This window comes from Zalophus californianus, chromosome 2 (assembly GCF_009762305.2).
Source record: "Zalophus californianus isolate mZalCal1 chromosome 2, mZalCal1.pri.v2, whole genome shotgun sequence".
In the NCBI taxonomy this organism is placed as follows: Eukaryota; Metazoa; Chordata; class Mammalia; order Carnivora; family Otariidae; genus Zalophus; species Zalophus californianus.
In genome coordinates this window covers 171311638-171336022 of record NC_045596.1, presented here as the reverse complement: position 1 = coordinate 171336022, position 24385 = coordinate 171311638, and the positions used below count along the sequence as shown (strand labels likewise).

The window sequence follows — 24385 nt, the reverse complement described above, 5'->3', positions numbered from 1 at the left end:
TACCAATATTCCTGAGCAACAGGAAAAACAAAGCAGGTTGGTGGGGTTTTAGGTTTTTTTTTTTTTTTTTTTTTTGGTACCACTTTTCATCTCTCCGTGAGTTTCCTAATAGCGCCTTTGACAAGGAACATGCTTTTCCACTTGTGATCAAAATCACTGAAGAATAGGCAGCTCTCCTTTCCTTTATCAGCCTGCTCTGTAGCTGCTGCCCTGGGAGATTTTTTTTTTATTCCCAAATAAAATCATCTGAGGCCACCACTAAAAGGGAGATGTTTTATAATGAGTAATTAGTCCAAGATCATTTCATTAACCCTTCATTGCCCTCAAATCTGATTTAACCTTTGGAAAAAAGAACATAATTGAAAATATAGGAAATCTATAGCAAAAAATGACAAGAGCTGGAAGAGATATGCTTGCATGGCATGTGATGGGAGAATGTACCTTGAGGGGCACTGCCTGACCTTTTCAAGAAGTCAACAGTCATAATTACATACTAGAAGCACACTGAATTTCCAAAGAGACCAGAGGACGAAGAGACAAGGGCAGTGTATTGCAGTTAGAGGCACTCAGCCTGTTTACAATGAACATTTTGTGCATTTGGTGCAGCACATCAGATGGAAAGCCTGGTTTCAAATTTCCGGGTGGGCAAGTTCCCTTCCACATCACATGTCCTCCTGCCATGGTGGAAATTACAGAAGTTCCTAAACCACAGAGGATCGTGAAGATGAAATATAAGACTGTGTATAAAGCTCTCAGAAGAGGGTCTAGCATGTAGCAGACCTCTAAGCAAATCCTAGCTCCTCAAGATCAGGTAGATCAGCCACCTCCCTGGTACTAAAGGAATTGTTAGCCTTAATATGGAGCACAAAGATTCCAGAAGATATTACTGTTTCCTTTGATTGATTTGGTTAGCTGATTTTGATTTGGAGTCAATTTTGAAGTGTTTGTTTCCTCAATCTCCATTTTATTGTGATATATGACACAACAATTCCTGGCTTCTGTTGTCCTTCAAAGTTAAGAATATGTTACCATCCATTGCATGTCGGGCCATGGGTAAAGGACAGGGATGATGCATATTTTATCCAATTTTAGAATTCATCAGCCAGGGAAAGATTTAGCAGTTTAGGATATTGGGGAAACTTGTTTATAGTATTCAGACATACCTGGTTCTAAATATTATTTGTAATGTTAACATACATACTTTCCATCTCCATTTATTAGCTGGGAATGATAATACTTACACATAGTGTTCATAAGAGGATTAACTATAGCATTTTTTATTTTTATTTTGAAGTAATTTAGACTCATTAGAGAGTTGTAAAAATAACAGAGTCCCTTCATCCAGCTTCCCCAATGTTAACACTTTATAACCGTAGTACAATTATCAACATTAGGAAATTTACATTGATACAATTCAAATTCAGAGATTATTAACTAACATACAACGCATTATTCAAATGTCATCCATTCCCCACACCAATGTCCTTTTCCTGGTGCAGGATCCAATTCAAGATTCAGTAGTACATTTACTATTCAAGTCTATTTAATGTGAGGGTTTCTCAGATTGTCTTTGTCTATCATGACCATGGTTCTTTGGACTAGTATTAGCCCATTAATTTTTAGACTATCCCTCAATTTGGGCTTGTCTATTTTTTTCTCATGATTAGATTGAGGTTATATATTTTCAACAAGAATGCCAAAAACTGGTGTTGTGTTCTCACTGCATCATAACAGAAGGCATATGATGGCAGTATGTCTTATTACTGGTGATATTAATTTTGCTTGTTTGATTAAGGTGGGGACCCACAGTTTGCCACTGTAAATTTACCCTTTTCCTTTTGTAATTAACATCCTTTTGCTACTATTATTTATTTTCTGGCTCAGTTATCCAAGATTTGGCCTTGAAAGTATGTTATTAGCCGCTGTACTATATAAGCATGTTTCCATCTTTTTTGAACTTTACTTTACTCTCTGACACCACAAAGAAGTATTCAAAGCTCAATTCGCATTTTTTCTGTCCCAGCCTCGAAATCAGCTATTTCTCCAAGGAGCCCTAGTCCTTTTTATAGGAAAATGGCATTTACAAATAAATATCTGGATGCATTGGTCCTCTCAGTAGACAGCATTAGGAAATTATATATATTAATTATATATGCTATACTATAATTATTATTATATATAATTAATATATAAATTATATTAATACATTAATATATTAATTGCTTCTAGGTCCTCTCAGCAGACACTGATAGGAAATTATATATATATTAACACATTATATATAATTAATATATTAATTTTATAATTATATATTTTATAGAAGTTATACATATATGTATCTTCTACATTCACACATGTACATTTGTATATCTATCCATCTTTATATCTTAAAAAAAACACAAATTCATGATGATATCTGTTGTCCTCTAAAGTAGGAATTCCAACCCAGCACCAGAGTTCAATTTAACATTTCTCCTTTCCTTATTTGTAACTCCCTTTTCAAATGATGAGAAGTGTGGTTCTTGTTAGTCACAATATATTTACTTATTTGTTCAATCCTTGTATATATATATACAAAATTGCTTCAGAATTGTTAAACCATACTCCTGTGAAAACCAAATTTATGAAATAGAGCAATACTTGTATATATTTTTGTCTTTAGCCTTATGGAATGTATAATTAAAGCTATTTCTAAAGTTATTCAAATTAGTTATGTTCTTCCCCCACTTATTTCAATGTACTTATATCATTTCTTGGTAATACTTTGGGTTCATTTGTTTGTATTCCATTTTTGGTTCCTCTGACAATCTGGTCAATTTCTTTCTTTCTTTCTTCCTTTCTTGCTTGCTTGCTTGCTTTCATTTTTAGGTATGTTTGAAAGGTCAGAGCTATAACAAGAACTATACTCAGAGGAGTGGGACTCCCCCTCATCCTTTTATCCCATTCCCATCCCCATTCTTTGTACCCCAATCCCACCCTCCCCCTTTAGGTAACTAATCTTACTGGTTTCTGTTTATCCTTCCTATATTAATTTTGCACAAATGATTAGATGCATATATATTTTCTCACACCCTTTCTTTCTTACATAAAAGTAATATACTATAGATACTCATATGTGCTTTGTTTTTTTTTCTCAGTCTACTCAAGACATTCCTTTATATCACTTTGCAGAGATTTTTCTCATTCTTTTTGATAGTTGCATAGTTCTCTGTTGGAAGATTTACCATAGTTTATTCAATCCCTCTCATATGCGTGGGCATTTGGGATATTTCCAATATTTTACATTCACAAAGAATAACCTTGTACATATGTCTTTTTGTATTGTTGGACATATTACAATATTTTTAAAGTTTCTGGTACATAGTAAAAGTTAGTCACCCAAACTTCCAAGCATGTAGAGGACCTAAACTCTCCTGATCTACATTCTCGGAGGAGATTATTACTGGCTATGCATGTCAGGTGCATAAAGAGGAAAAAAAACAAATGTCTCAGATTGAGAAAGATTAAAAATCAAGAGACAATTCAAAGTACTAAATCTATTAAGGAGTACAAGGAGGGCTAAACATGATTCAACTGCAGCAAAGCAAGTTGAAGTAGGTTGTTCGGGGAGAGGAAAATCAGTCAGATGCGTCTCAGGCCACCATGAGGAGTCCTTTGCAGGAAATGGGGAACAAACTTCTGTTAAGAGTTGTCACAAGAGAAGCAAATGACTCTCATTGCAGAAGGCCTGGCAAGTGTGCTCATTTTCTGAACAACAACAAAAATCTCCAAACTATTATTGATGGAAATACAAGAGATGGAAACTATAGTAAATAAAATAACTTTTTCTCTCTCTGACATTTCTCATAAATGCTTCTAGGGCTTCCTGACCCTCATCCCTCCATTTGAGAATTCTCCCCTAACATAATTCTCCAATTTTTATAACTTTGAATTGATGCATATTAAAAAGAATAATTCCTGGCTGTGCGGCTGTTCCTTTTAACTTTATCCTGGTTTGCCTTAAGTCAAAAAGATATTAAGAGTCCATTAATGTAATAAAAGAAAACAGAAAATTGTTGAAATTATCATTATGGCATCTAAGCATTCCTCCCAGTAGGGGAAAGAGGTGTTTGAGGTACTAAATAAACATATTCGTTCCTCCTTGTCCAATGCTAAAATAATTGAAAGAAAGACGTAGACATCAGAGAGAACAAAAAGGCAGCTTTAATACTAAAAAAACAAAAACAGAAAGCAAAGCAAGCAAAAAAATCCAATTTGGAGAATGTGATTTAATATCTGTGATACAATGATTTTGTTAATGTTTTATTCCCACCACAGGAGTGGGGGGACAAAGACTTCCCTTGTGGAAGTCTGTCTAGTAGAAAATAGAAGATTCCTGTTGACAGGTTCAGTCTAAAAGTGGAAAGCGGGAGGCTGGAACTGGGCACACTCAGGGACATTTTCCAAATTCATCAATGAGGTAAGTTACTTCTGTCCCCACATGCAGACTGATTAAAGATGGGGAAGAGGCTAGGGCCCCTCTACATGCATCAACTAATAGTGAAAAAGGTGCAAAGCCATTGGGAAAATAACTCCCAATATACACACTTTCAAAGGTGAGATAGTAGGCCTACTACTATGCTCCAAAGCATTATTATTCAAAGGAATGCTTGTTGCCTTGTGGTCCTGTGTTAGAGCCCTGAGGTTTTATTAGATATATTTTGGTGGATCAGGACCAACTAGATCCTGATCTCAGAAGAGTGCTTGGTGGAAAAGCTCTTAGCAAGGGGCCTGGGGCTCCTAATCCATGATAATTAAACACTCTAGACTCCTACTGCTTCTGCCTGTCATTTTGTTTTCTTGTTTTTTGAATTTTTTTTTTTTGGTTGTTTTTTCTTCTTAATCTGATGCTGCTTTTACATCTTGAATTTAATTATTCTTCCAAAGCTCCTTGATTTGTTTGTCTCATGCAGGGAGAGACAGGTACGAGAGTTAATTAAATACCCTCTTGTCAGACAGCTGATGAAATCTTCAATACCACTGGTTGTTCTGGGGGGTGTGTGTGTGTGTGTGTGTGTGTTCTTAACTTACTCTTCTGCTAGGTGACTGAAAGGCGGTATTGGCCTCCTTATTTATTTTAACATCTGGGTGGACTTTGCTTTGAAAAGATCAGGCCACAGAGCACGGGAGCAAGGTGGCAGTAGGGGTCTAACTGGGTGATTTATCTGACAGTGCTCATAACTAATTAGAACTGTGTCATGGCCAAAACCTCTTTCCTTGGCTCTGCACAAAGATGCTGTTACCTCCAGATCTTTTTCATTGTGTCCTTTGTGCTGATAGGGATGGACACAGCCCATTGCCTACAAGGATATAGGAGGCTGTTGGAGAGAATTGTGTTGATACAAGAAGAACAAGATTATTACAAGAGCACATATCTGGGTGAGGGACAGGGAGTGATTGATTGGGAGACTGGCAGCACTTAAACACTATCTGGGAGGAGAGAGCACTTTTTTTTAACTTTATGTGCAACAAAGAATAATTTCCAGGGTTTTTAGTATCTATAGTCACAGATATTATTTCTTTATGCTAGTTAGTTTATTTACTTAAAAAAGAGTATATATGTTTTCACTGAGGTGAGGACAGATGAGAGGAAAAAATATCAGATATAAGATTCTTTGAAACAATCCCTAGTGTTAAGAGATGATCTCTTGTCCCTGGAAAGTTAAATCATGGTTTATTACAGTAGCCAGAAGATATATATAAGCCATGTGCTCTTATTCCTTTTACAGAAGGATGTAATTTCTCAAAATAATTTATTTCCTATTTCACAATCCCCCAAAAAAGGTGCCTTGTATTTCTTCATCTGAATAATGAGGACAATTTTTTTCTACATCATAAAAGAAATAATAAAATCCTCAAATCACAAAATCCATGGCGGCCGTGTCTGGTATCCCTTCCCTCAGTCATGCAATGGCATTTTGGGATTCATCATCTACATGTCTTGAAAAATACTTGCCTATGCTTTACCCTGAGGAGTATAGTCCTCTAAAATCACCCCAGATCTCGGACCCTTCATCAATTAACCAAAATATCACCTATATCACAAAGTTTTATGAGGATGAGGCCCCAGTCCTCATGGGAGTAGATGGGGCCTGGGCTAGAGGGGACAATAGCATCCGGCACTGAGCTTTTTTAAACAAATAAATGGATGATTAAAACAATGCAATCAAGATGATAACCTTGAAATTGTGTGCTACCTCAGAAAATCACTTCTTTATGAACTTTGTCACCACAAATGGAGCGAAATATTGGAGAAAGCACAGACTGGGTCCTAGGATATCATTATACTCTCAGTACCTATGAAGTCATGCATAGGTGGTGTTCAATTAATGTTTGAGGGTGCTACTAATGACAAAATCATTCACCACCCCTAAAATGACCACTCAGAAACTTGATGGGGGGAAATTACCTGATGAATGAATCCTCACTAGCTAATCTCAAATCTCCCTGGGTGGGGAGTTTCTCTATGGGATGGTGGCACTTGCCCTCCTGCTCAGGAATCCTGACCCTTGTCCATTGATCTTATTTACACTGAGATTTTTGACAATCCGTTCTCAGCCCAAGGGCGATGACAGGTGGATATGCCAATAGTTGGTTCTTTCTTGAGTTGGCACTACTCTTCTTCATTCCTAAAAAGAAAGATGCCATGTCAGTAAAATACATTTTTATTTCTTTTGCATTATCCAGTAAGAATAAGATGAGCCAAACCACTTAACTGCCTTAGAGTTATGGCATTCAGCGACCCTGACTGCTCTGTTAGCTGGAGCTGAATGTGAACAATGACCTCAAGGTCAAGATTTTCATTGGCCCTTCCTAAATGCCTAACCCTCAGATTCCCCCAGGATCTTAAATGTTTGCTTTGCAAATAGATATGTCAAAAGGTCTATTTATAAATGTGTATTTAGTGACCCAGCAGAAAAATTTTGGCCAAGAACTTATTTATTTGGGAAATGGTTCTAGTTTCTGAATCAGCTGGAAGGATGTGGATAACTGTAGAAGATGGTCCTGGTTTCCTAAAAGGCACTGCCCTCTGCCCCCTGTCTCACCTTGTCAGCAGACATGCTGTGCCCTGCTTTGAGCTGGAGGATGAGCAGCCCCATTTACTCTGCTTTGGGACAACGTAATGAGAATCAGCCACGAGACAGAGATTTTTAAAGATGTTTTATTAATGTGTCCCTTGACTGTTCATTTGCTAAGGGTTTACAAATGCTTTATCAATTATGAATGGTCTTGATACCTAGCTTTAAAAAAAATCCTTAAAGTTGGGAAAGATATGGGCACTGAATAATTCACACCCACTGCCACTTCTACTAGACTAATGCCTTTTAACAGATAAGGCCAGAGTAATCTGGATTAAATTTGTTTATCTCTGGGCCTGTTTCCTTTTCATTCCTCTAAAAATGGAGACTACACCTTGAAGAACAAGGCCTATCATCTGGTTGTTAAAATTGAAACCAGGGAGCCAGGACCTTCATGATTTCAAGCTAATGTTTCTCCTGACCTTGGGTAATGGGTGGAAAGTCATTTAATAGGTCTCTCTTCTTGACATTTTCAGATTTCTCTGGCTTTATTCTGCTACTCATTTCTCAATGAATTATTGAAGATGAATTTAACCAGCCACCCATTAGTTGGTACTTTTCTCACTCTTCATATATCACTTTGGGCCTGGGTTTTTCCTTGCAGAGATTGAACCTTGACTACTTCTGCAGCCTGACTCTCGGTAGATGTTTTTCTGACTTCTCACTACTTCACAATTCCATTTTGTTGCTTCTAACCAAATGCAGTTGGAAATCAAAAAGCATTTTGCATTGTGTGTGTGTGTGTGTGTGTGTGTGTGTTTGTGTGTCTAAATGTATGGATTTTTTGAAGTCAAGAAGCACAGTGCATTTTCAAACAGATCAACTTCAAGATAGAAGGCATTTAGAGTGGGAAAGCATTTAGGATGGGCAGCATATAGTTCACCAAGATGATACTAGCTGGTCAGAGCTCCTTCTTTGAGTTTTGGATGTGGGCCTATGGCAACTATCCTAGTGATAGAAATTGGTGTAGGCAAGCACAACTGGGGAGTCCAAGACAACGAGTTTATTGCAGGAGATCCACTATGGATAAAAGGACATAGCAACAAAGTTGCAAAACAGACATTCTTGCATTTTTAGTTCTTAAATATTAGAATATGATAGGACCCCAATCAGTGGTCAGGGATGTGAAGAATTTAGATTTAACACAGTGATGTAGGGAACTGGAGAGGGTCCACATAGTATCCGGTAGATACTACAAACTGGTCTGGAATTCCTTCCAAAGGACTGAAGGAATCTCCAAAGACAGTCCCACATCTGTCTACTTTAGTATCATCTCCAAGACAAGGCAGAAGCATAGACCTGGGGGCTCCTGGGTGGTTCAGTCAGTTGAGCATCTGCCTTTAGCTCAGGTCATGATCCCAGGGTCTTGAGTGGGGAGTCTGCTTCTCCCCTTGCCCCTGTTCATGTTCTCTCTCTCGCTCACTCTCTCTCTTTCAAATAAATAAACAAAATCTTTAAAAAAATAAAAAAGGACTCTAACTAAAAAAAAAAAAAAAGGTACAGACATGTGGACTGACTCAGTGACCCAGCTACAAGTGACACCTGCCATTGGGGCTGAAATCCCAGGACTTCTGTTTCAGTACCAAATCTGTGTTCTTTGCTCTGCTCACCTGATCAAATTCCTCTCCATATGGGAGCCTGGCCTGAAACTGAAGTTGATCCTTCTGAGTTGGGCTTTGGATTACCAGTTGTTATCTCCAAAGGACTTTATCACTGCCCTTATGTCTCTACATTTATGCCAGCTTACTGTTAACTCCCTTTCCTTGCTAAGCCTCAAAAAATCTTTCCAAGCATGCCATGTGACTCACAGACTGGACAGCCAACATTGACTGTCCTTTATGAGTAAACTCCAATACCAAACTGATGATCAGTAACATGATGATGAGATGATCAGTAACAAATTAAATGCTAAACCCCATGACATGTTGGGCTGAGACTACTCCTGTGGGACTGGTTCTGGAAGACAGAGTATTTGTCAGCCAAGGTCCTCACAGGAAATTGATGGCACACTCGAATTAGGATAATTAAAGGATAAGTCCTCAAAGAGTGTGGAGGTAGGGGAAATCACAAGGCAGATTTTAGTAATCCAGGCCTTATCTCTGAGAATCCCAAAGATATAAGGTGAACAAGTGTTCCTGAAACCAAAGAGGATTGTTGTGGTGGTTTTGCCCTCCTTGAGAGGAAAAGTGTTCATGTGGAAGAACACAGCCACCTTCTGGTAATTGTAGGAAGGAGATTCAGAGAAGTACCCTTGACCTCACCCTCCTCCCTCCTTTGATCTCTAAATGGGATCCTTGTTGGCTGAACCCACCGAAAGCCAGAAGACATGGGAATCCACTCATCTAGTCCCAGTTCCCTTCTCTGCCACTATCATCATGCCGACCCAACAAGAATTTAGAACTGTTGGGGTGCCTGAGTGGCACAGTCAGTTAGGCATTTGACTCTTGGTTTCTGCTTAGGTTGTGACCTCAGGGTGGTAGGATCCAGCCCCACATCAGGCTCTGTACTCAGTACGAAGTCTGCTTGAGATTCTCTCTCCCTCTCCCTCTGTCCCTCCTGCTCGTGCCGCTCTCTCTCTGGCTCGCTCACTCGCAAATAAATAAATAAATAAATAAACCTAAAAATATATATAGAAATGTGGAGAGTGGACCTGGAGAGATAAACAAAGGGGCCAACAAAAATCCAAACCCATAGTTGGATTCATCAATTAATTGATCATGTATAGGAACCAGGAAACTTAAAGATAAGGGAAAAAAAGCAAAGACTGATATCAAGGTCCATTTACTCTGCACCAAATCATAAAAAGCATAGTCAACACAATAGATGAAAACTAGAGTCAGTATCCATGATGCTTTGAATCAGGTGTCATCAGAGTGCAGCCCATGAGCCAAACCCAGCCCATGCTTATTTTTTGTAAATGAAGTTTACAGCCATACCTATTTGTTTACACGTTGTTTGTGGCTGCTTTCATGTTACATCTCCAGATGAGTGGTTGCAACAGAGACCACAGGGTCAATAAAGCCAAACATATAAAATATCTTGCCTTTTATGGAAAAAATTTGCTGACATCTGCTGTAAGTCAATCTGTAAAAGTAGAACATGTAAAGTGTCCTGTATGGTGTTAGTGGTAATGGTACTGAAAAGTAATAAGTGGTGGTTTTCTATCCCTTGTCTCCTCTATGTCTTTCTAATAGATGCTTCTGTGACCCATATACAACTTTTGCTTTGTTTTCAAATAAATACATTGCAATGGGTCAATCACGTTTGATTCCACCATAGTTCTCTACTTTCCCTATCTGGACATCTTTTAAGCAATGAGTAGGTTGAAAAATGTTATGTTAACACTGTATGGCATCCTTCAGAAGTCTATAATAATAAAAATGAAAATAAAAATAATAAAGAAATACCTACAAAGTTTCCTATGCACTAGGCCCTATTCTAAATTGTTCAAACCTTAAATAACTTACAACTTTATGAGCAGGTACTTTTTAATTATCATCATTACTGTTTTATGGATGAAGAAACAAAGTCACAGAGGAGCTAAGTCATGGGCCCAAGCTCACAAAGCTGGTGTGCAACACAGCTAGAATTCAAACCCAGGTAGTCTGCATCCAAAGTTTGTGTTCATTTCCCCTACATAATGCTACCTTAGCTTTTGAAGTTTATGATATCCAGAAGGGTCATGAAACACTATGTTCTGATAATAGACATGTTTTAGCTAATTGAAAAGTAGAACATATCAAATGAATATTACCGTTTTAAAATATCTTTATGATGGAATTAATACCCAAACTATACCAATTATCTAAATTAATGACTGAGAAGGTATATCTAGAGTTTATATCTTTGAATTATAAAAACCAGCTACTAACTTGGCAAAGAGTGCAGTCTTGGCTAATAAAAGTTTTTAGGAAGGGAAAATAGAGCCTAAAAACAGAGAACATTCTGAATGTTTTTACCACATTCCCTTAATAAAAACCCATGGTGAGGTAGAGAGAAGTATATATGGACAAACAAATAAACCGGTGATTCATTATTTGAAGAAGGATGGAGAAATCCTTTCTGGAAATTCACACGTGTATCCCAAACCAATGCATTGAGCTATTCATGACTTGGTTCATGCAATATTCTTCTTAGGTCTCCACTTCTCATCTTATTTAGGTTAAAACAAATGATGTACCTGCATCATTTTCCCTGAAACCCTCCCAAAAATGTCTATTGCAAAGCAGTTGCCAAACTTTTCTTTCCAGTATCTGATTTTAATTGTTTCACATCTTGTCGTTGAGAAATCACTTTGTTTGGAATTTTCAAGATACCTTTTATTCCAGCTCACAGGAATATAATTAGTGTATTTTGGGCTGAGGCAGCAACATAAAATATAACTTTTTTCTTGCTGTCCTGAAATTATCCCCTCAGTGCTGAGAATAAATGATGCACCTTTAAAATGCATGCATTTGAAAAGGAATTGTTTTCTGGATGAATTGAATTTTTATTTGTTTTACTTGTAGGATCTTTAACATCTTCCACTCTCGTCTCATCACTAAATTATAAAACCTTCTTGGAAATGATTCTCTCGTAGTGTTCTAGGCCCTGTCCCTGCATTCAGAAGTCCTTCATCTAAAACACCTCAGAGAGATCCATTCATGCTTTCATTCATTCAGTAAATAATTATTGAATACATACCATAGGCCAAATATTCTGTCTAGCCCCAGTGACGCAAAAATGAAAAGACAGTGCCTCTTCCCTTGATGAACTCACTCTCTGGAAGAATTAAAAATAAAAAAAAAGAATACATTATAATGAGTGCTTGTGTAAGTAACTGGGGAAACACAAAACAAACAGGAGTTTGTTTTGCCTCAGGGAGTCAAGGAGCAGCTTCACCAGGGAGGTGACATTTATAGATGTCCAAGTAAGGCCATTCACAACTTTCTTTAAATTGAAAATGATATCTTTAAAACAAATGAGAAGATAGTACAAATCATTTTAAAAATATAAATTTAGAAAATTAAAAATATATATTTAGAAAAAGGTGGGCTAGATGAATGGCATCTCTATCTATGGCATTCACCAGAAAGTAGAACTCATTATGCAGGAGATCCACGTTACCTGGTGAAATCCTCACAACTTTGTTTTTCTTTTTTTTATGTTGCTATTTGAAATCAGAGTTTTGTCCCAAATCAACCTGATAGTCTATGTCTGACACGGACACTGAAAGATGTGGTTTGGAAGTCTGCTCTCTACCCTATTCCTCTGCTCAATTGTTTATCCCTGGATTCACAGCCTTTCTTCATTATGAGCATTTTACAAGAAGTCCTGGTATCTGGTAAGACAAGAACCCTCCCCACTTCCTTATAAGTTTTTGTCTCCTCTTGGCCCTTGGCTCTTCCAAATAAATTTTACAATCATCTTATCTTGTCCATTTCAAGTCCATGAAAGAATTTTGGGGAACTATTTGGAATTGGACTAAATATGTAGGTAAACTTGGTTGGAATTTATATTATCACGATATTCTTCTCCATGACAATAATATGTATTTTCATCTATTTAGATCTTTTAAAACATCTCTCAATACAATTGTATAATTCTCTTCTTTTCTCTACTCTTCTCTCCCTCTCTTCTCTCTAGAATTCTAAAAATAACCTGAATGCACCAGAGATTCTGCAATCACATCTTCATACCTGATCTCCCATGGTCCAGCTTTCTACAAAGTTCTCGATCCAGTTGAAGTCCAATGCCCTATTGCTCTCCTCTGAAGCCTTCCCTGATAAAATCCCTCTATGATCACTTTCTGGCTCTTTTTCCCTCCCATGCATATTATTACTTGACTTCAGTATGTAATTGTTATGAGGCCTTTTCACTGGTCTATAGTTGTTTCCTGTAATGTGCTCTATCACCGCTCAGAGCCTATGACTGCTCTCTACTTTGCAATTCTTTCCCTGGGCTTAGTAAAGGGCTTGACTTTAGTTAGGCTGGCATTCAAAATTGTTTATTCAAGGAACAAAAGGCTTCAGCAAATGATTCTTTTATCCCAAAAGCCTCTTGTGTTTAGACTCCAAGCCACCTCCTGATGGATCACAAGGGAATAAAGCTCTCCCCCTCACTGTTAGCTCCTCTCCTAGGCTTGTCAACATGGCTTTCTTCACACTAAAAAAAAATAATAATATATCACTTAGTATCAAACTATTTGCTTTTCAAATTGAATATCTCAGAATAATAAATCATAAAAGAAAGACCATGAATCAAAAATGCCACCTGAACATATCGCATATTTTTTTCCTCAGCACAGCCTGAAGTGACAACTGTATTAGAATGAATCATCAGATAATCAACACAAAAGGCCTCATTTAAGTTCATTATTCATAGCCGAAGGCTGGCTTCAAGTCCTGATCCACTTCAGAACTTTGGTTTATGTAGATAATAAAAACATTCAAAGATATGTCAAACTAACCCAAGTGTTCCCATCTCTGTATAAATGAGACGAGTTCTCCCTCAACTGACCTCAGCCTCATAGGGCAGCCTCCTCCTCAGCACACATCCTCCCAACAACCTCCTTTTCTGCAATGACACCATGGAGGGTGGTCATTCTGTGCCTTGGTTAAGCAGCACTCCTCACTGAGAGCACCCCTCTGTCAAGTCAAATAATATTCCTTGTTTTCCTTAACATTCCAATACCACCCTAACCGGAGAAAGGGAGTGGATTTATTAGGTTATACGTTCATTCGGCAAACATTATGGAAAGTCCACCGTGTCTGTGACAGTGTACTTGGTGCTGAGGAACAACAGGGGTGGACCAGATCAGATCTGCCCATAACAACTCACTGCAGATGAAGCAGGAGAGGAAGGACATACATGTGGATGGTCAGATGGAGATGTCACAAAGCACAACAGAGGGTTGCTACAGGCTCTGTTCCTGAACTGACCCTCACAGCAGTTTGTACTCTCTGGGTAAGTGGAAAGTGCTGTGGCAGTGAGGGACTGGGGAGCAAAGGCATTGTTTTTGTGGACAGGACATCTCTACTCCATGTTTATTCTTAGCACAGACTAGCTTAGTGACAGAGGACAAGGCATGCTCCTCTCTAAGACTCCGTTTCCTCAACTCTCATCGTCAGGTGAGAGAGATTTAGGCAATGGTTTCTAACTTGAAATTCAGCTTTGTCCTTTTATGACTCCATGAAGCCGCATCATAGAGCCTGTCACTGTAAAGAAAATAGAACCATTCAAAGTTGCATTCCTCACCATTAGTTGTGTATTAAATAAATCATGGCTGTGATAAACAACCTCAAAAATGCCAGTTCTACATCCTGGTAATCACTTCAGATAGTAAAATGTTTCTGTCTGAAGTCCAGTGACTGAGGGGTTCATATGCAGTATACACAGACTGTGCAAGAGATCCAAAAATAATGTAAAAGAAAAACTTTGAATAAATTTAACTACTTTTATACAAAAGTATTAATTTTATCATATATTTTTAATATAAAGCATTTGCCTTGGGGCATCTGGGTGGTTCAGTCACTAAAGTGTCTGACTCTTGATTTCGGCTCAGGTCATTATCTCAGGGTCTGGGATCTAGCCCCGCATTGGGCTCCATGCTGGGTATGGACCCTGCTTGAGATTCTCTTTCTCTCTCTCCATCTGTCTCTCCACCCCCCACTCTCTCTCTCTCTCAAATAAAAAATCTTTTTTTTTAAAAAAGCATTTGCCTTGTTCTTTAAATTCAAAGGGATTTGCTCAGAAAGATGAAAATACAGTGGCTTTTTCTTCTTGATGCTTGTCTATATTTTATACAGTACCTATGCATTACTTTAGTAATAAGACAAAAGCTTTGAAATATAATTTATTTTTAAAATAAGTATTTTTGTGAGGAGTTGTTTCACTGATTCTAATATCAGTAAACCAGTAGTGAGTGATGCCTCCATGTTTCTGGAACCACCATCACTCAAACCAAGCAACTAGTGAGACTTCAGTTTGAATCCACCCTCATTCAGTCTACACAGCATATGGAGGCTCTGACTTTTGGGTCTGCCATCACCTTACCAGAGTGAGAAGTCCACTGACCACTAAGCCCAGCGCTCGTTCATATCCAAGTGACTGTAGAAATAGCATGCATCTTCCTCTCCTCCCTGTTTTTACAAGATATTCCCATTCGTCCTCTCCCCAGTAACCATCTCCATATTCCTCTAAAGCCCTCCGCCATCCCATCCTCCACCTTTCCCAAACCTCCCAAACCCACACTTTGTGAAATTAGAGCTCATTGACCAAAAACCTTTTCATGCTCTTTAAACTTCTTTTCTCATTACCTTAACTGACACCTGCCCATCTTCCTTTATTCCCTCTGAGATAGTGGCAGTTTATTTTCTCAAATCTCACATCTTCAAGCTAGAGATGGATCTTGAGGCATCCTTGTTACACATTGCTGCTTTCAGAGCATTATCCTACCCATATAATTTTAAAAAGCCTATCCCTTCAAGGCTCATGACATTCAGTTATATCATTCCCTTCTACTCTCTATGATTATTTATCATGCCAGCATAACTCCTTCCCATTCATCAAAGACTTCGCTACCTGGACAAGCTTCCTCCCCACTCCAAGTGCTGCCCTCTTTGGAAACAACATTAGCATCCATTTCCCTGACTCATCCAAACATGCCTCTCAGTTCCCCACCTCATTTTCAAGGAAATTCTCCCCCCTGCCTGGGCTATTTCATTATTCATAATGCTTCCACCTCCCAAACTCCAATTTAAACATCATTTCAGCCACAATATTTTTATTTATCCAGCTTGCTGCTTTTGCAAGTACCACTACCACCCACCTTGAGAAATTATCTTTCTGGATGACTCTTACTCTGAAAAAGACTTCTAGTTTCCCTCTAATGTCTATGCTTGCCCTCTTCCTTGCTAACAGAAAATTGAATGCTGTCCCAGTACATAGACATCTGGAATAAGTATCAAACTCCACAACCTCTCCTTCACCTGGTCGTGACCATGTGACTCCAGTGTGTGATTTCAGGGAGTGTTTTTAAGGAAGGGTGCATGGTCTACTTGTTCTTTTCTCTTTCCAGCTTGTTAAAAAGTAGACATTACAGTTGAAAATGCAACAACCCTATTGTCTCATGCAGTGATTCTGGGAAAGGAAACTACATATACCTGATGAATCAGATAGGACCCTCCCAAGCACAATAATTTGTCATAAATAGATTATCCCTAAATTTAATGAATGTTGAAAGAAAATTTCTCTTGCTTATTATCATTATTGTGGGTTTGTTATTTTGTTTTGGGGTTAGTTATTCACAGTTCAGGCTAATCACAGCTAATGTACAAATTATACACTCTCTCCATGCCCATCACTGAACAGCTGATCACTCATACTGCCAAAGGCAAACAACACAAAAAGATGACTTCCACTGCAAATTTATGGTACAGCCCCACATAGTCCTTCAACACTACTCAAACGTCATACCATATTTCTCCTGTCAACTCTACCACCCTCCAAGATTATTTCAGTCCTTCTCTACTCTTTTCAAATTGTCCATTTACTTTTATCAGCTTCCTATTTTACCAATAAAATATAATTTATCAGACAAGAACTTCTTAATTTTCAAGATATCAAACAAATCAACCTTCCTTATCTGTCACTCTTCTGTATAAGACTCATCCTTCCAATTAATTTCTCAAGAAAAATGTCACTGTCAATTATTACTTCTGTATCATATACTCAGCCTCTCAATCTCTGATTCTTTCCAGTGTTTTTGTTGTTGATTTGACTATTGTTGCTGTTGTTTTAAGCTTTCAAGACTTTCTTCTTTTAAAAAAGAAAGCATGCTCACTCATATTCTCATCCTATAAGCTATCACTTTTTCTCTCTTCTCCTCTGTCTCCTCCACTTTGGGGTCTAATTTCTCAAAGAAGCTGTCTATTCTTACATTCTCTTATTTCTTATCCTTCCCTCACACTAAAAGATGGCCTCCAGTCCATCATCCCACTGAAAGAACTCTTTCTCATGGCACCATTGGCTGCCATGTCACTATGATCACCAGAGTTTTCAATTCTCATCTTACCTGACCTCCTGGTAGCATGAGGTGTTGATGTCCACTCTGTCCCTCCTGAAACCTGATTTTCCTTCAGTCTTTGTGAGCCGACACTATCCTGCTTTTCCTTCTACATTTTTGGCAACTTTTTTTTCCATTTCCTAAGATGTTTTATGCATCTATGAGGCATTAAATATTGTTCCTCAAGACTCATTCTTAATCTGTCTTCTTTTTTTCTTCCTTAGCATTTTATCCAAAAATCAGAGCCAAATTTGCCACCAAAATGCAGGCAGTTCACTAATTTATATATCTAGCAAAGTCCACTTTATGGATTTCCAGAATCCATTTGAGTTGATATATTTCACCTCCTTAGAAAAATACTTTGTGCACATTAAATGCTATAGAAGTATTAGCTATCACTGTGTTATATGTCCAGCTGCATGTTTGTCCAGATATATCAGAGGCACTTTAAACTCAGTGTGTTCAAAATGAAATACATGTACTTCCTCTACCACCCTATATGGTCTTTTTCCCAATATTTCTCTTTCAGTGACAGCCAGCAGCTACCATCTCACTGTACAAGTCAGAAAACTGGTAGTCTTTTTTGATATTTTCTATCTATTAATCTACCCACCTAAAATGTCATAAATGCCTCTACTTACCTCTATCTCAATCTTGAACCCTCCTTTCCCATCACTATGTGCTCTGACCTAAATTAATGCAACTGTTTTCTAACCATTTACCTAAATTCTCTTCCTCTATTTGCCACTTGGAAGCTGGAACAATTTTTCGAAAATAAAAATCAATTTCTGTCATTCTCCTCCATGGCATATACACGTAACAATGGCTCCATGATCTTATTTTTTTCCTTCTAGTTTTTAAAATGTTTTATTTAAATTCAATTTAGTTAACATATAGTACATTATTAGTTCTAGGGGTAGAATTTAGTGATTCATCAGTTGCATATAATACCCAGTGCTCATTACATCATGTGCCCTCCTTAATGCCCATCACCCAGTTACCCCGTTCCCCCACCCACCTCCTCTCCAGCAACCCTCAGCTTGTTCCCTACAGTTGAGTTTCTTACAGTTTGCCTCCCTGTCTGTTTTCATCTTATTTTATTTTTCCTTCCCTTCACTAAGTTAATCTCTTTTGTTTCTTAAATTCCACATATGAGTGAAATCATATGGTATTTGTCTTTCTCTGACTGACTTATATTGCTTAGGATAATATATTCTAGTTCCATCCATGTCCCTTGCAAATGGCAAGATTTCATTCTTTTGATGGCTGAGTAACATTCCATTTTGTGTGTGTGTGTGTGTGTGTGTGTATGTATGTATGTATATATATACATAAACAAACCACATCTTCTTTATCCATTCATCTGTCTATGGACATCTGGGCTCTTTCCATAGTTTGGCTATTGTGGACATTGCTGCTATAAACATTGAGGTGCATGTGCCCCTTCGAATCACTATGTTTGTATCCTTTGGATAAATACGTAGTAGTGCAATTGCTGGGTCATAGGGTGGTTCTATTTTTAACTTTTTGAGGAAACTCCATACTGTTTTTCAGAGTGGCTGCACCAGTTTGCATTCCCACCAACAGCGTAAGAGAGTTCCCCTTTCTCCACATCATCGCCAACATCTGTCATTTCCTGACTTGTTAATTTTAGCCATTCTGACCAGTGTGATGTGGTTTTGATTTGTATTTCCCTGATGCCGAATGATATTGAACATTTTTTCATGTGTCTGTTGGCCATTTGGATGTCTTTGGAAAAATGTCTGTTCATTTCTTCTGCCCATTTCTTGATTGGATTATTTGTTCTTTGGGTGTTGAGTTTGATAAGTTCTTTATAGATTTTGGATACTAGCCCTTTATCTGATATGTCTTTTGCAGATATCTTCTCCCATTCCATAGGTTGCCTTTTAGTTTTGTTGATTATTTTCCTTGCTATGCAGAAGTTTTTTTCCTTTTTTTTATCTTGATGAAGTCCCAATAGTTCATTTTTGCTTTTGTTTTCCTTGCCTTTGGAGATGTGTCTAGCAAGAAGTTGCTGTGGTCAAAGTCAAAGAGGTTGCTGCCTGTGTTCTACTCCAGGATTTTGATCGATTCCTATCTCACATTTAGATCTTTCATCCATTTTGAATTTATTTTTTTGTGTATGGTATAAGAAAGTAGTCCAGTTTCATTCTTCTGCATGTGGCTGTCCAATTTTCCCGACACCATTTGTTGAAGAAACTGTCTTTTTTCCATTGGATAGTCTTTCCTTTGTTGAAAATTAGTTGAACAATGGTTCTGTGATCTTAGAATAAGAGCAAATGCAACCTCATGGCCAGAAAGGCTTTTCATTGATTGATTTCTCCAGTTTACTCTTGTTCTTTGCTTTGTCTCACCATCATTCCCATCCACTGTCACTTTCTTTTGACTCATCGTGGTTTTTATGCTTTATCCTACCATAGGCTTTTGCACACACTATCTCCTCTGCCTAGAAAAATCTCCACTTCCTCATTGAAATAACTCCTACTTAGCTTAAGAAAGGTATCAAGTATCTTTTCTCCTTTTTTTAAGATTTTATTTATTTGAGAGAGAGCATGTGAGGACGAGCAGGGAGGAAGGGTAGAGGGGGAGGGAGAAGCAGGCTCCCCGCTAAGCAGCAAGTCCAACCTGGGGCTCTATCCCAGAACCCTGAGATCATGATCTTAGCTGAAGGCTGACACTTAACTGAGCCACCCAGGTACACCTATGCCAGTGCTACCCCATCTTTTCTGACCACAGTGGTATGAAACTAGAAATTAATTACATGAAGAAAATTGGGAAGTTCATAATTATGTAGAGATTAAATAGCATGCTATTGAATAACCAAAAGGTCAAAGAAGAAATCAAAAAGGAAGTTTAAAAAAATACCTTGAGAGAAATGAAAATGGACCCATAACATGCCAAGATTTGTGGGATGTAGCAAAAGCAGTTGTAAAGGGAAGTTAATAGTAATAACTGTGTACTTACCTCAAGACACAAGAATTGTCTTGGGGTGCCTGGGTGGCCCAGTCAATTAAGCATCTGACTCTTACTTCAGCTCAGGTCCTGACCTCAGGGTCCTGGGATAGAGCCTGTGTCAGGCTCCATGCAGATGGAATCTACTTGAGATTCTCTGTCTCCCTCTCCCTCTGCCCCTACCCTCACTCCCGCACACGTGCTCTCTCTCTCTCTCTCTCAAAATAAATAAATAAAATATTTTTAAAAATAGAAAGAAACAAGAATAGTCTTGAATGAACAACCTAACTTTACACCTCAAGGAACTCAAGGGAAAAAAAAAAGAACAAAGCCCAAAGTTAGTAGAAGGAAGAAAATACAAAGATTAGAGCAGAAATAAATGAAATAGAGACTAAAAAGATAGTAGGGAAGGTTAATAACACTAACAGCATTTTCTTTGAAAAAATAAACAAGATCAACAAGGCTTTAGCTTACATACCAAGAGAAAAAGAGGGAGAACTCAAACAAATTAGAAATGAAAGAGGAAATGTTACAACTGATACTACAGAAACACAAAGGATCAATAAGGGACTGTTATGAGCAATTATAAGCCAAAAAAATTAGACAGTCTAGAACAAATGAATAAATTCTTAGAAAAACATAACTTACCAAAACTGAATCATGACAAAATAGAAAATTTGAACAGACTGATTACTAGTGAGGTGATTGAATCAGTAATCAAAAACCTCCCAACAATAAGGTCTAGGACCAGACAACTTCACTGCTTAATTCTACCAAATATTCAAGGAAGAATTATCACTGTTTTTCAAGCCCTCCCCCCACACACACAAAAGAAAAAAAAAAAAGAATAGGAGGGAACTCTTCCAAATTCATTTTATGAAGCATTACCCTGAAACCAAAACCAGATAAGAACACCAAAAGAAAAGAAAATTGTAGTCCAATATCCCCAATAAGCATAGATGCAAAAATTCTCAACAAAATATTAGCAAACCAAATACAACAAAACCTTCAACAAAGGCTTTCTTTTTGTTTGTTTTTTAAAATACATTTCTACCTCCTTCATTCACCCATTTATCCCATACTCCCACTCCCTGAATCTGGCAACTACCAGTCTATTCTCTGTATCTATGAGCTTGGTTTTGTTGTAGGTAGTGGCGGTTTGTTTGTCTGTTTAAATCCACAGGTAAGAGAGATTAGATGGTTTCTGTCTTTCTCTTTTTGACTTATTTCACTTAGCATATGCCCTTGAGGTCCATCCATGTTGCTATAAATGGCAAGATTTCTTTTTTTTAATGGCTGAATCATATTCCATTATATATTAGGTATAATATATATATGATGTATATGTGTGTGTATATATATGTTTTGTATATGTGTGTGTATATATAATTTATATATACATGAGATATATATATATACCACATTTTTTTATCCATTCATCCATCAATCAATACTTAGTTTGTTTCCGTATCCTGGCTATCATAAGTAATGCTGCAGTGAACATCAAAGAAAGCCTTCTTCATGGTTCCTCTACTAGGACTAAGCTCCCCTATGAGGACTCCCAGAGCACTGTGCACCTCTCTTCACTAGCTAATGTCACTATCTCAATTTCACATTTGTAAAATTACTTGATTAATGGGTATTTTCTCCAATATCCATGAAGGTAAAGGATTAAGCCATCTTTGTACCTAGGCTGTAATGAAGTTCTTTAGCACCTAGTTAGTGATCGGTAAATATACACTGAGTGCATGAGTAGATAAATGCTTAAATTAACTTACCTCCTGTGAAGACTATTCCAGAACATTTCAACTGTCTTGCTTTCTATATTTTGATTTTTTCCCTCCATGAAACTTTCTATAAACAATGTTTTCAAAATTCCTTTATTGACTTTAAAGCTGAACTTAGAATTGAAGAACATTTTTTAAAGGCATAGAAGTATACGAATATTTGATGGTTCATTTCTTGAATTATGTGTTGTGGACAGAAGTTTCTCTCCTTTTCTTTGTTCTCTTTTTTTCCCCTTTTTCCTTGACATCGAAAGCCTTTTCTTTGAAGGAGAAAATGACTCCCAAGGGAAGAGTCAAAGAATGTATGTGTGAGGTGTGTGACAAAGACCATTATGACCTCTTATATCTGGGCACAAGGCCAGATATTATAAGATTCTATGGATAAAGTCTTCAGGCACTTAAAATAAATGAAGTGTACCAAGTTGTGGTGCTTCTGTCCAATGTTTTATTTAAGCCTAGTCTTAGAAAACATAGTACTGAATGGAGTTTAGCAATAGAAATCAGTATTTTTAGTTACCTAGCACTGAATGAGACAAGAAATAATAGTGTTGTAAAGTATTGCAAATAGGGATCCCTACATATGGTTGATAAATGGGGGAGGAGTAAAAATAAGTACTAATCTTGGAAGAGAAACATTCATTAAAAGCTGAGGTAAATCAGAAGGCTTTGCAGATGAAAGACTCTAGAGCTGGGCCTTGATGAATAGGGTTTTACTGGATTGAGAGAATTAGGAAGAACAGTCTAACTAAAGGAAGCAGTAAGGAACACAGGTCTGAAGTAGTATATTTGTAGGGGACATTGGTAGCTAAATCTGGCCAGATGTGAGAATTTACATGAGATCACAGAGGATCTAAAGTTAGGAATTATCCTACTGACAAGGAAGATCTTCTAAATGTTTGACTAAAGGTGTTTTAGGGATATGAATTTACTCAAAGTCATTCAGGAGAAAATGACACATAGAAAGAATATGGGCAGAACAGATAGAATTTCACCATTTGTTCCACTTATATATGCTGAATAAATTGTGAAAGGAAGAAGATAACTAAAGTTTATTGAGTATGTATTAGATTACATTACATATCTTACATACAATTTGCCATTTTACCTTTAGAAAACATTTTAAAAATTAATTATTACTATTTTATTTTTCTCTCTCTCTCTTTTTTTTAAGAGATAGAGCACACACAGGCGCACACCCCTGATGTGGGGGCAGGGGCAGAAGCAGAGGGAGAGAATCTTAAGCAGTCTCCATGCCCAGGGCAGAGCCCAACACTACGTTCCTTCTCACAACCCAGAGATCATGACCTGAGCCAAAATCAAGAGTTGGAGGCTTAACCAACTAAGTCACCCAGGCACCTCCTATTTTAAGAGAAACATGAATATGTAGATTTAAGTCATAAAAAATTACAAATGTAGTAAATCATAGACTGAATATTTGAACCTAGGTGTGTAGGATTCTAAAACCTGTATTCTACAGTTTAGCACATCTTTGGAAATGGAAATGTAAAAGGAGAGATGGAGAATAGAAATTACATTACTAAATTTAACATGAAAAAATTGGTAAATGTTTGAAAGTTCATCTGAAAGGAAAATAGAGTTGATAGATCATTTTTAAGTGATATTTTGAGCCCTGATGACTAAGAGACAGAGAAACAGATGAATCTTTTTTCTTTTTTAAATTAGAAAATGATTAAATTTTAAGCTATTGAACAGGATGTGATGGAAGGACATCTCATCAAGTAGGTAGGAGACACATAGCTGGTAGGACATATAAAGACGTGGAGATATTAAATTAGGATTTATCTCTAATGACACTCATTGTGACCTTGCCCCAGTGTCCCTCTACTGCTCACCTCTTTGATACTTGAATCACCAGCTCTTGAATTAGCCCTGCCTCAGAGTATAGATCTCTCAAGTTGCTTCCTAACCAGGAATCATGATTGATATCCCCAAAAGTTTAACATCAAACTGAAACTTTTGCTGACTTGGCTCTGATCGGTTGCCTCTGAACTTTAGCTTTGTTTCTTAAAACAAATCTCTGCTTTGCATCCCAGTTCCAGTAACTTTGATCTCTTCCTCTTACATGAGCCTAAACCCTTGCTCTTGCATGACTCCCATATTTTCCTAGATCAGGAATTTTTAACTCCAGCTCATTCTGTGCTTTCAGGATCCAATATTCTGCACTAAATCCAGACAAGTAGGCTATGATCTTGACAGGGCCAGTCCTTGCTATTTGTCTATTAGCAGTGGCTAGAGAAGGGCCATCTACTGGATCATCTCCATCAGCAACTCACATGTTACACTAGCTCCATCTTAAAATAATAATAATAGTAGTAATAGACAAAGAAACAAGTGAAAAACCTTCTCTGGACTCCACTCTAGCTGTCACCATTTGTAACAAGAAGTTTTTATATACAATAAAAACTTGTAGTGACTCCGAATTTTATATAAAGCAACTACCA

At 37.5% G+C, this 24385-nt stretch overlaps 1 long non-coding RNA gene across 1 annotated transcript; it reads right to left on the bottom strand.

Moving 5' to 3' along the window:
- Positions 1 to 6549: 6549 nt before the first annotated feature.
- On the bottom strand, positions 6550 to 22048 carry LOC113924167. Its single transcript, XR_003520561.1, has 3 exons — positions 21915 to 22048; positions 11802 to 11879; positions 6550 to 6668 (listed from the first exon to the last, which is right to left on the bottom strand). It is a non-coding gene; the product is annotated as an uncharacterized LOC113924167 (long non-coding RNA).
- Between the last annotated feature and the right edge of the window lie 2337 nt (positions 22049 to 24385).